Source organism: Malurus melanocephalus, unplaced genomic scaffold, assembly GCF_030028575.1.
Source record: "Malurus melanocephalus ecotype Western Australia unplaced genomic scaffold, MMel_1.1 scaffold_664, whole genome shotgun sequence".
Classification (NCBI taxonomy): Eukaryota; Metazoa; Chordata; class Aves; order Passeriformes; family Maluridae; genus Malurus; species Malurus melanocephalus.
In genome coordinates, this window is record NW_026623896.1 from 224,712 (window position 1) to 233,160 (window position 8,449).

General features: G+C 51.5%; 1 pseudogene; it reads left to right on the forward strand.

Annotated features, from left to right (window-relative positions):
- The window catches only part of LOC130584075 (exocyst complex component 1-like), a 16,722-nt pseudogene extending 9,780 nt beyond the window's left edge, over nt 1-6,942 (forward strand).
- The last annotated feature ends 1,507 nt before the right edge of the window (nt 6,943-8,449 follow it).

Consider the following 8,449-nt stretch of genomic DNA (forward strand, 5'->3'; position numbering starts at 1 on the left):
GAGCGCTCAGCCTGGCAGGGAGGGGCCCCTGGTTTCCTTCAGTGGCACACCGAGTGAAACAAAGGGTTAATGAAYACAGCATTCCTCCCTCACACATCTCTCATCCCCTCCTGAAGGAATCTTTTCATGGGAAAAACTGTCCTTCCTTGCTAAAAAGTGGGAATTCCTGACAAGAGGGAATGCACTTGGAGCGAGGAATCCTGGGGAGCTGGAAGGGGGATGCTGGCTCCGGGTGGGGTCTGTGGGATAATGGCATCAGCATCRTTCCCGGGGAGGGGAGATTGCTCTGATTCCAGCACGAGGGAATAGGGATTTGGGGCAGGATGAAGAAGGGCTGGCTCCTCCTTGCAAAGGGATTGGTGGGCTCAGAGCAAAGAGCTGGGATTCTGCTGGGGGAGAGAAAAGAAAAGCGCCCGGGGTGCTTTCCACGCACACCCACCCAAGCACGGCTGGGAGTGCTCCGAATGTCATTAAAAAAGGAGATATTGYGGGGGTGGAGATGGCAATTAATGARATCCTTTATCMCGGAATGCTTTGGGATGGGAGGACATGAAATCCCATCCAGTCCCACCCCTGCCATGGGCAGGGACAGSTCCCACTGGATYGTTGATGAAAATAAAATTGTTAAATTAAAACAAAGTTGGTGTAGGGCATGTGTGGCAGCCTTATCCCCTTCTGTAAATGTCAAACTGTGATTCCTTCCACGGCTTTCTCCATCCTTAATTCCTACACCAGTCTATARRGCAGGAGTGATTAAATCCTGGGAGRAAACCTTGGAAGGGCACCTTTATGGCTGCAAGGTGTTCCTGCTCCAGTAGAAATCATCCCAAAGTGTCTGTCCGGTTCCACGGGCAAGACAGGGTGAGTTTTGGTGTCCTGGGATGTCCCTGCTCCACTTCAGAGGACAAGGACAGCTCTGGGACAGGCAGGGAGCCCCGGGCTGGGCTGGGTTCATCCCATCCCTGATGTGAGCAGAACATTGGAACAGCATCCCCGAGGGAGCTTCGTGAGAGGAGGGGGAATTTTTGGAAAGTTGACCCCACAGAGGTTGTGGCACCTTCCCCGGGGTGGCAGTGTCACTGCCAAGCTCTGTTTGCCATCGCTGAGCCCGGGGGGCAGAGCGGGGGGACAGTGCCACCCCCTCCCTCTGCAGGGCGAGGTGACCTGTTCGCAGCCCCAGGACACGGCCACAAACCCCTGGGTGCTGCCCTTCTGCAGGAGCCTGGCACCCAAGGGTGCTCCCAGAGCCTCCTGCTGGGATATTCCTGCAGGATTGGCTCTCCTGAGCTGCTTTGCAGGGAGGGTTTGGCTTTGATGAAGTTCTGCAGAAACCTCATCCAAGGTGTTTCCTGCTGTTCCCCAGCTCATGGATGGAGCCCAGGCTGTGAGGAAACTTGCCTGAAAGTATCTCTCATCCCTGCTGGAAAATATCCCTCATCCCTGCCTGAAAATATCCCACATCCCTGCTGTCAAATATCCCTCATCCCTGCCCAAAAATATTCCTCATTCCTGCTGAATAATATCCCTCATTGCTGCTGTCAAATATCCCTCATTCTTGCCCAAAAATACCCCAGTCCAGATCCCCAGGCCACTTCCTTTCTCCTGATTATCCCAATGATTTTTTTTTGTTTGATTCCCTGCCCTCAGAAAGGATTTTATTTATGGCACCACCTGCTGATTTCTTGCCTTGTGTGATGGGAGAGTTTAGAAGGTGACCTYGAGCTGATTATAATTAATTGTGAGCCAGTAATTAAGTCCTTCCTCATTTTCCCATTCCCTTTTCCACAGGCTTGTAAAATTCTTTCCCATTTTCTGCTGGAAGATTTATTTTTTTTCCCCAGTTTTGCCACTTCCCAGACAGTGAAATTATTACATAAATGTGGGAAAAAKATTAGGAATCAGATCTTTAATTCAGTCCTGGCTTTAGCAAGGCTGGCTCATCCCTCATCCTTGCTCAGCATGGAGCTGGCAAATCCTTCCCAAAGGGTGGAGCCTGCAGGGAGTGGCTCAAATCAGGATTTTTTGGGATACTGTGATTGATGGAGAGGTGATCTGACTGCCCCAGAGCCTTTGGGAGAGGGGAATGATTCCCRTTTTTAGAAATAATTAGGAAATAATCTGGATGTTTCCCCACAGATTTCTTTCAGGGAGTACAAAAGGAATTTTTAAACGCATCTTTCAAAGGATTTTTTCAACTTTTCCACTCGAGCCAAACCCCCAGTGGTAAAACTGCCAATGTTGAGAAAATAAATTTATTTCCAGGTGAAAGTTTTTAATTTGAAAAGGCCATTTTTGGAAAAAAAAAAAAAAAAAAAAAAAAAAAAAAAAAAAAAAAAAAAAAAAAAAAAAAAAAGCCATTCCCACCTCCTCTGGATACTTTTTGTTGCAATTTGCCACCAAAACTCAGCATCAAACGATTTTTCTGAGACTTTTGCAGGGTTTTGTGCTGATTTATTCTCTTTTCCCCTGGCATTTTCCACACCCCAGCTCTCAGAAGTGAGCACRAGGCAGCAAAGAGAGGAACACCGCAACTGATGAAATAAAAAGGCAGTTTACCAAAATAAAAATAATGAAAAAGAGGGAAAAACTGGGGAGAGGGCAGAGAAAAAAAGGAGAATGACATCTGAATTCCCCATTTATCTGAATGCAACAGGGAAAAGTCAATTCATGCATAAGGTTAGATACAAAAAGAGACATTTAGGGCTTTAAAGGAGCTGGAGAATCCACGAGGGATGGGATTTCTGACATGCCACACCCCGTGCAGATCTGCAGGAAAYTTGGGAGAAGCCGATGGGGAGGAGGCAGCAGCCCAGGTGGAGCCTCCCCGGGAGCAGGGAGAGCCAGGAGAACACCCTGGACAGTGGGAACAGCGTCAGGGTGAGGAGCTGAGGGTTCCCCAGGTGTCCCTGTCCCACCCCGCCCCACAGCCCTTCCCTGGAGCACAGCCTGGAGTGTGGACACGCACCTGCTCYGGTGTTCCCAGTGAATCCCAGAGGCTTTTCTGGCCCCAGCAGGGTCTGCAGCCCCTGTGCTCCTCGGAGCAGCGATTCCTGCAGGAATTCTCCCAGCTGGGCAGYGACTCCGTGCAGCTGCAGGTACCACAGATGGGGGATAACACGGTGTCCTCTCTGCTCCTCCCTCCAGCCTGGCACATCCAGGGGTACCCCAGCTCTCCTGGGCTCKACTCCTCCAGGAGCCAGCAGGGGGGAAGATTCAGAGGGGAATTTAATGCAATTTAATCCGTAGCTCCAGGAAAATCAGGGGTCTGCAAGCATTAAACAGGATTCCAACAAGAGGCAGCAGWAATAAACCCAGAGTCTGAGTTTTCCTGGGGGAGGGAGAGCAGGCAGATCATTGCTTGGTAGGTTTGGATGGGATGTTGGGAAGGAATTGTTCCCTGGGAGGGTGGGGAGGGGCTGGGATAGAATTCCCAGAGAAGCTGTGGCTGTCCCTGGATCCCTGGCAGTGTCCAAGGCCAGGCTGGACATTGGGGCTGGGAGCAGCCTGGGACAGTGGGAGGTGTCCCTGCCATGGCAGGGGTGGCACTGGGTGGGATTTAAGGTCCCTTCCAACCCAAACCATTCTGGGATCCTTTGATAATTCCCACTCCAATCTTTTCCCAGGCCTCTGCTGCCGAGGGAGGAGAACCCATGGCACCTCCAGAGGATCCTCCCTGCCCCAGGGCCTGTGGCCAGTACGTGTGTGATGGGACACACCCTGCTCTGAGGGGACATGGCCTGGGCTATTCCACCCCATTCAATTCCTGACCTTCTGCATGGTTGGCTGGGTTTAGAAGAAGCCACAACCCAACTGCTCAGTGAGCTCTTCGGGTGCCTGGAGCCAGAGCTGAGGGAGCTCCTGGATGTCTGYGGGAAGGTCCATCCTCTGGGCAGCCTGCAGGTCCTGCTGACCCTGAATGACCCCGTGTTTGGGGCCTGGGGCTCCTCCTCGGCTTCTCCCTTGTCGGATCTGAGTCTGCCATGTCTTTGTGCCATTCTCAGGGAACCTTGTGCAAGGACATGGAGGAGGCCAAGGCTCCCAGGAGGGACCAAGCGGGGATCCTGCCCTGTGTCTGCTGCTTCCAGCAGCTCGTGGTCCTCTCCAAGGAGCTGCTCCGGCCACACCAGCCTCCCTCCCTCCCTCCCAGTCACCAGCCTGTCCTCAGTGACCCTGAAGGTGAACATGGATCTGGTGAGGATGGAGAATTTCCACCACATCCACAGCTTCCTGTGCCAGAGGAACATCCCCTGCCTGGAGGACAGGAAGAGAGAAGCCAAGCAAAGGTGCCAGGAGCACATGGAGAAGTTCATCAGTGCCTGGGCCAGCCCCTGGAGAGGCTTATGGTGAGTACAGGACCTGGGCTGGGCGTCCAGGGGCAGCTACTCTTCCCAAAACTCCACATTAACTGGTGCTCACATCTCCCTGTCCTGAATCCAGTCTGGAATTACGTTACTTTGGATTTCGTTCTGCTCAGTGATTCCCAAAATCCCATCATGGCCTCCTCCATCTCTCCCAGTCTGAGCACAGACACCAATGGAAGGTGCAAAGTGATGTGAAATAGTGCAGGAGCCCTTTCCTGYTTCTTGGAAACACTCCATACATTTAGGAACTCGAAATCCTTGGGGTTTAGAGTGTTTCCCCGCAGCCAAATTGCAGCAGGAATATCCAGATGGATTCCTGGGTTGTATGAACAGACGGGAGGAGGAAGGGAGGGATGATTCCCTTGTTTTACAGCAGGTGTGGGATGTCCTGTCTGGTGCTCCCACCCCTTCCCTGACCACTGCCAGGTTTGGTTCTCGGTTGGTTCCCAGTTTGGTCCCAGTCTGCTCCCAGTTTGTTCCCAGTTCGGTCCCAGTTTGTGCCCTGTTTGTTCCTGGTCTGGTCCCAGTTTGTTCCCGGTTTGTTCCCAGATTTTTCCCCTTTTATTCCTGGTTTGTTCCTGGTTTGTCCCCAGTTTGTTCCCAGTTTGTTCCTGATTTGTTCCCAGTTTGTTCCCGGTTTGTTCCCAGTTTGTTCCCTGGTTTATTCCCAGTTTGTTCCCAGTTTATTCCTGGTTTGCTCCCTGTTTGTTCCCAGTTTGATCCTGAGTTTGCTCCCTGATTGCTTCCAGTTTGTTCCCAGTTTGTTCCTGGTTTGTTCCCGGTTTGTTCGCAGTTTGTTCCCGGTTTGTGCCCAGTTTGTTCCCAGTTTGTTCCCGGTTTGTCCCCAGTTTGTTCCTGGTTTGTCCCCATTTTCTTCCCAGTTTGTTCCCTTTCTTCCCAGTTTGTTCCCTTTTTTTCCCAGTTTGTTCCCGGTTTGTCCCCAGTTTGTTCCCATTCCTGCCCCGGTTGCGTGCCGCTGTCTGGCAGATCCCAGCCCTTTTTTCACGGCTGCCTGGGTTGATGCATCCCACCCCTCCCGTGTGGCTGCTTTGTTAACTGAGCTAAGAGCATCTGGCTCTGCTAACTCAAACAGACATTGCTTCCTTCCCGGGCCTGTGGCTCTTCTGCTCCTTCCCTCCCCCTGAAATGCCTCACAGATGGAGCTTGCCTGGAATTATTTATGGGACCTGTTACTTCCAATTTGTTTCCAGTCGTTGCTGTCAAACATTTGTTGGCTAGGCTGGAAAATCAGCTCCGTGTCTCGTGCTGCCTGAGAGCTGTTTTGGCTCCAAATGCTCCCTTTTCCAAGGAAAAGGATCATTCTGTTGCTCACAACAAAGGGAGTGGGATGTGAGGGCACCTGAATGTCCCAAAATCCTGGCATAACCTTCTCCAGCTCTCCCAGTCTCAGCACAGACCCCAAGGGAAGGTGCAAAGGGGTGTAAATAGCACAGGAGCCAATTTCTGGCTGTTGGAAACATTTAGTAACTCAAAATCTTGGGATTTAGGGTATTTCYCCACAGCAAAATTTCAGCAGGAATATCCAACTGGATTCCTGGCTGAGTGAACAGACAGGAGGATGAAGGAAGGGATGATTCTAGTGCTTAACAGCAGATGTGGAATGTCCTGTCCAGCTGTGGCAGAGAAGTCACAAGAACTGAGAAAATTCAGACTTTGCTTTACACCTCAGCAGGTTCTGGGATCCCCCATCCCCACCTCTGCCTCCAAACCCTCTGGGGAGAGCGAGAAAACCGGGGGAAGCACTGAGGAACAGGAGGGATTTTTCCAGCAGTCTCATGGGCTGGCAACCCTTAAAGATGCTGCTGCTGAGAAGTGAGAGGAGAGAACCATGAAATTCCYTAAATTCTGTTTTTCTGGGGGATAAACAACCTCTAACACTTCACTAAACATTCCCYAATTCTTCATTTCAGCTGAATTAGACTTGGGAAGGGAATGGAGGGCAGTGACGAGGTTTGAGCCCTGATGCAGGAATCCACCTCAGGATGGCCCACCATGGAATGTCTCCTTCCCTTCCCAGGATTTCTTTGAGGGGGTGAAAGCCCACCTGGCTCAGGGGGTGAAGGAAGAGGAGGTCAGCTTCCAGCTGGCCTACAGCAAGCAGGAGCTCTGCARAGTCCTCAAAAAATATCCTGGCAAGGAAGTCAGAAGAGTCCTGGAGACCCTCTACAGGAAAATCCACAAATATCTGTCCCCAGAGGAAAATCTTCTGCCGGTAACTGGATCGGGATGGGTGTGATGCTGGGATGGTTTGGGAGTCAGGACTGCACTGCCCTTGTGGTGGCAGGGCAGGGGAAGGAGCTGAGGTTTGGTTTTCCAGGTGGTGTGGAAGGCCCTGGAGCAGGAATTCTGGTTTTCCATCATTTTCAGGTGGTGTGGAAGGCCCTGGAGCAGGAATTCTGGTTTTCCATCATTTCCAGGTGGTGTGGAGGAGTTTGTCCCGCAGTACTGAGAGTTTGAGGAGCACATCCAATGCTGCTATGCGGGATCAGGGATTGCCCTGGACTTCACCGTGGAGGACTTGCTGAGCTACTTCAGCTCCATCCCTGTGTCCAACATGTAGGAAAATCCCTCCCTGGATGCTGGGAGCAGCTCAGGAATCCTKTCTGCAGCCACACCTCCAAGGAGCTGAACACAAAACCATTCCCAAATTGGATATTTGGGTTTCTACCCTGAACTCAATCCCAAAGTACCCCCGACTTGCTGGTSCTGGACTGAATCTCACTTGGGGAAGTGGAATCCTTGGACCCGAACCATTACTTCCCTGCTCCAAGACACCATTTTGCTGCTAGGAAATGACTCCTCTGAGCCTCAGATTTCCACCAAAGTGAGTGCTGGTCCTGCACCTCCTCAGCAGAGCATTCCCAATGGAAAAGCATCCTCTCTCCAGGGACTTTGTCCTCCTTTCCTGTGCCCACACGAGCCCGTGCTAAACCATGGGGCTAAACCCCATCCAGACACCTCTGTGTGAGGGGTTCCCTCATCCAGGAATCCCAACAGGATCCCAACAGGCACCGCTGCTCCACAGCTCTCCTGTGAAAGTCAGCTGGCAGATGAAAGTCCAGAGCTGTAAATATTAATGGTTTTATTGCTTTTAGCTCCRATTTACTCACATCTTAACTGGAGTGGAGAAAATGTGCCGTTCAAGAGATCCAAACCGATCCCTCGGGGAATTGCCTGGTTTTRTCCTGTTTTCTTATGAATTTTGCTACACCTACTCACCAATATATTGTCACTACTTAAATGTGGTCTGTGTGTTTTGGGATGATCATGGGCCTCATGTGTTGTCCATCACAACCTTCTCTCTAAACACCTGAAGGGCTCAAAGTCTTTGGTATTTGCCTTGCAGGGCCAAGATTATTTATTTTATTTATGATTTTATTTATTTTGTTTATTTTATTTTATTTATTTATTTAGMATGTTAGAAAATAATCTTGGAGGCAAAATTCCCTGTCCACTGCCAGGGAGGTGGGAGCTCGCTGTGGCTGCTTGGACAGCCCCTGTTCTCCGGGTATATCCTCATTTCTCCAGGGTGGGCTTTAATCCAGCCCATAAAAATCCAATTTTCCTTGTAACGGGAAAAACCCAGACTGTTTTTCTGGGCTCTTTCACACAGCTGCCCTTTGGGTCAAGGTTCACCTCTGCAGGGAGCAATGTCCAATCTCATGATTCCCTCCCTTTCTCCCGTGACGTGGCYGCTCCCAGCAGGAAGAACACGGTCAGAGGGACCCGTCCGGCGCTGCCTTCCCGGCTCTGTGTCCCTCTGGAGGTAACAGGAATTCCTCCACCGCGTTCCCTTTCAGTGTCTGCATCAGGGGCTCACCTGGAGGGGAGGTGGGAGCTGTGTGTGGGACAGGGAGGTGCCGCAGTTTGGGCACCCAGGAGGAGGAGTGGGGTGCAGGGATTCACAGAGGGACTGAGCCAGGGTGCTCCGAGCTGCTGGACACCAAACACCAGCGAGGAGGGGCAGGGGCTCCCTCGGGGTGTGATGGTGGCTCCCCATAACGGGGGCAGACACTGGGCACAGCCCAGGGATAATGGGATTATCCCAGGGATAATGGGATCCTGTT